The 4,138-nt window shown below is 48.9% G+C and overlaps 1 long non-coding RNA gene across 1 annotated transcript; it reads right to left on the bottom strand.

The window, feature by feature from the left end:
* Window positions 1–230: 230 nt before the first annotated feature.
* LOC109386386 (uncharacterized) lies at window positions 231–3,616 on the bottom strand. Its single transcript, XR_002124785.1, has 3 exons — window positions 3,384–3,616; window positions 920–1,164; window positions 231–410 (listed from the first exon to the last, which is right to left on the bottom strand). It is a non-coding gene; the product is annotated as an uncharacterized LOC109386386 (long non-coding RNA).
* Window positions 3,617–4,138: the final 522 nt, after the last annotated feature.

Below are 4,138 nucleotides of genomic sequence, written 5' to 3'. Positions count from 1 at the left end.
CAGTTTCTTAAAAAGTTAAACACAAATGGGTCAATTTGTGACCCAGCCAATCCACTCCTAGGTATTTACTCAAGATAAATGAAAACATATGTCCACACAAAGACTTGTATATGAATGTTCACGGCAACTTTATTTGGAATAGCCCCAAACTAGAAACAGCCCAAATGTCCATCAGCGGATGACTGGATAAACACATTGTAGTATATCCATACAATGGAATACCACTATAATAAAAAAGAATAAACTTTGGATACATGCGGCAACATGCATGACTCTCAAAATGATTATACTGAGTGAAAGAATTCAGACAAAAATGAGTACATACTGTATGACTGTATTTATATAAAGTTCTAGAAAATGCAATCATAGCAACAGAAAGCAGGTCAGTGGTTGCCGGTGTGTGTTGGGGGCTGTGAAAAGAGGTGAGAAGGATGGATAACAAAACATCATGAGGAAACTTAGGGGTGGTGGGTATGTTCATTGTCTCAAATGGGGCGATGGTGTCATGGGAGTATACATGTGTCAACTCTTATCAGATCACACACTGTAAATACATGCAGCTTTTTATAGGACAGTTATATCTCAATAAGGGTGTAAAACACATATTTTGCAGATAACTGCACACACAAGAAGTGGCGTCAGAGATTTGTTCTGTGTCATTATCTTTTGGGTTTGCCCAATGGAAATGATTGACCTTGTCTTGGCTGACTTGGAGGAAAGGAGGTGGCGATGCAGTACTAGGTAATTTGGGGATGGTCCCTTTACCTCCTTGAGCCTCGGCTTCCTCATCTGTAAGATGGGAATGTGTCTTGCTGCCCTGCTTTCTCCATGAAGCTGATTTGAGGAAAAGTAAGTGACCCTGCTTTCAGTGACCAAATGTGAATAACCAAATTTCCCCATCTATATAACAAGCACTTACCAAGCACATGGTGGCAATCCTAGTCTTGGACAGTGAGGCTGAAGGGCAAGCCAGATCACAGAAGGAAGGCTTGGTGTGTGTGTCGAGGGGTTTGGGTTCAAATCTGTGGACACTGGATAGGCGCTGAAGGGTTCCAAGACAGTCACAGCTCACTCTGGGAGGCAGAAGGGTTCATTCATCCGGCCCTGCTCCAATCTTCCCCAGGAGGGTTGCTTTCTCTCTAGCAGGGCTTCTTAACCGTGGCACTATTGACATTTGAAGCAGGGTAATCCTTTGTTATGGGCGGCTATCCTGTGCCTTGTAGGATGCTTAGCAACAGCGTCGTGGGCCTCTACCCCCTGGATGCCAGTAGTACGCCTCCAGTTGTGACAACCAGGCATTTTTCCTGGGGTGGTAAAACCACTCTTGGTTGAGCACCACTTCTCTAGAGATTTGTTTTTTTTCTTTGAGTCTGTATACAGATGGTTCTACCTATATTTGCCCTTTTCCTTCCTTCTAAGTCCTGGCAACACCTGGCTTCCAGCCTTTCCACGAGGTACACAGCTGGATAGTGCCCTTGGCTCTGTGCACAGCCTTGTGTCAGCACCTGTGGTTCAAGCTCTCTGCTCTTGGGGGCCCTAGTTGGGCTGGCTGCAGGGAGCCAGCTGGCAGCAGCTCCGTCTACCTCTCCATCCGGGCAGCAGGGCATCTAAGCCCTGGTGGGAACACCACGTGGTATCGAGGAGACTCCTGGACTGGTTCCCACCTGGAGGTCAGCTGGGACCAGAACTGTTTAAGCCTGTTGGCCCTGCCCCCTCTGTAACTCAGTCCCGCTGGCTGCCAAGCTGATGGCCTGGAGGGACGAGTCAGCTCAGGAAGCCTGCCAGGGCAAGGGCATCGGGCTGGGGACAGGAGGCAGGTGGTGGCAGCTGGAGACCATGTGACTGCTGGAGGCAATGTGTGTCACAGGGCAGAGCTGGGCCACCGGCTCATTCCTGAGCTCAATCTGAGAAGGTCTCACATGACTTCTCTATGGGAGCCTGCGTGGGTGCGGGGTGGCGGGGATAGGAAGTGGGAGGAAGGGGGAAATGATTTTAGGATCCAGGCTGAAAATACAAAATACATTAGTGAATCACAAGCAGATATTCATCACATGACCCCACTGGCTCTGCCAATGCAGAAATCAGGCTTTGGGCACAAAAATGTCTCCCACCCCCTGCTCTGTGTAGGCTGTGGCTGCTGAGCGGGGCACTACGATTGGAGCAGGCGGCAGGGGAGCCAGCCATACCATCAGCCTCCATCTCCCAAAATGTCAGCAAAACCAGAACACAAAACCAGCCCCCCATTCCAGCACTTTCCATATGCTCATTCATATGTTAGTCTCACAACAGCCCCATTTCCCAGTGAGAAAACCAAGGCCTTGAGCGATTCCTCCGAGTTTTCTTTCCTTTTCCGCAGGATTTCCAGGGTTCAATAGGGTTTTGTGTTTGTTTTAATACTATCACCAACAGCTCCCGCTACCTCACCGTGACCCCAGAAGACAGATGCTGGCATGTCCTTCTTGCTGGCGGGATGAGGTGAGGAGTTTTAACATCACCCCCTCTCCAGCAGAGAGGCCTCCATGCTGCTGGGGGCGGGATCCCCAGCAAAGCGATCAGAAATGCAGGAGAGCGGAGTCAGGCAGGCTCCAGGCTGCCAGCCTGAGAAAGGGCCTGGCGGAGCCTCCGAATGCCCGAAGGCTCCTACCCCAGGAATGAGGGGAAAGCCCCGGGGCTCCTCCAGCAGCCCCACCTCACAGCTCCCAGTGAGCCAGGAGCTTTATTTAGTTGTGCCGAAACCCCACAGACCTGGATCAAGACTCTTAAACCCATGTTCTCACCGTCCAAGAGAACAAAAGCTCGTGAGCAGGCTCTGTCCTTCTGGGAAGACAGCCACCAGCCTCGTGGTTGCCGAATGTCTCACCTTTAGGGTTACTGTTTTCAAAATAGCACACAATATATTTAATCTCATTACATAAGCAAGATATGCTTAGTGTAGAGTACTTGGGAAAATTCAGAGAAGTATAAAGAAGGTGAATAAAAATTCCCCATTATCTCACCAGAGACAGCCACTGCTAACAGTGTGGGATATAGCTTTCCCATCTATTCTTGAGTCACGGATATGTACATAAGCTCGAAAAGGTAAAATCACAGTAATATATTAGATGCATTTAAAAAATATTATTGAGGCATAACATACATAATAAAGGGCACAAGCCTTCAGTGCACAGCTCAGTGCATTTTTACATGTTATTGCACCCATGAGACCATCACTCAGATCAGGACATTTCTAGATCCCAGAAAACTACCCCCTGCTCTTTCTCACTCCATTACCGAAAAGTAGCCGGTATGCTGACTTCCACATTCCAGATTAGATTTGCCTATTCTTGAGCGTCACATAAATGGATTCATACAGTATTCATTCTTTTATGTCTGGCTTCACTCACCCAATCCGTAGAATCTACGACAAGGCTTGGCCTAGAAAAGGTGCTCAACATGGGCACGTTAACTGTATGTTGGATGCATGCTGCATCATGGGATGAATCGGTGAGTGAATTCATGAGTAAGAACAGGCTGTGGTTATGGGACGGTCTCCTGTGGTTTTCAATTACCATCTGGTGGTCCATGTAGAGAAAGGAGAGCAGTTAGTGGCTTGTGTAACGATCCGGGTGAGCGGAGCTCAACCTGATCTAAAGGGAAGGCAGTGGAGAGAGAGAGGAGGGAGCAGATTGCATAGGCCTGTCTGCTTGGCACTCATGAGGGTTGGGTTGGTGCCCCATAAGCAGCAAGACCAGGGGTATTTTTAGAAACCCTATCACAGCAGCCACTTGACCCAGTGGCTGCCTCATTGTCACAGTGTCCCATGGCAGAGTCTCCACCCTGAGTCAACCTTCAGTGCTATGAGCCCATTACCCTCTGCTGAGCAGGTAGGTGGCTTATGGTGATGACCAAGCACACTGTGAGAGGACCTGGGCGTTTCTGGAGAACGCTCCACTGGGAAATGCAGATACCTGGTTCCTGGAGAAATGGGTCCTATTGTCCTGCACCCCAAGAAAGGGATGCTTACTCCATAGGATCAGAGTCATGGCATAGCTCCCAGCAGTGTAGCCCCTTTTCCTATTTAAAGGTCTCAAGGTTAGAAAGCACCCCTTTCTTGCCCCTCATGCCACCTGGGGCTCGAGCCCCTTTGACATTCTTTCCA

This window comes from Hipposideros armiger, unplaced genomic scaffold (assembly GCF_001890085.2).
Source record: "Hipposideros armiger isolate ML-2016 unplaced genomic scaffold, ASM189008v1 scaffold_133, whole genome shotgun sequence".
Classification (NCBI taxonomy): domain Eukaryota; kingdom Metazoa; phylum Chordata; class Mammalia; order Chiroptera; family Hipposideridae; genus Hipposideros; species Hipposideros armiger.
The sequence above is the reverse complement of the archived record's forward strand: the minus strand, read 5'-3'. Positions and strand labels throughout refer to the sequence as shown.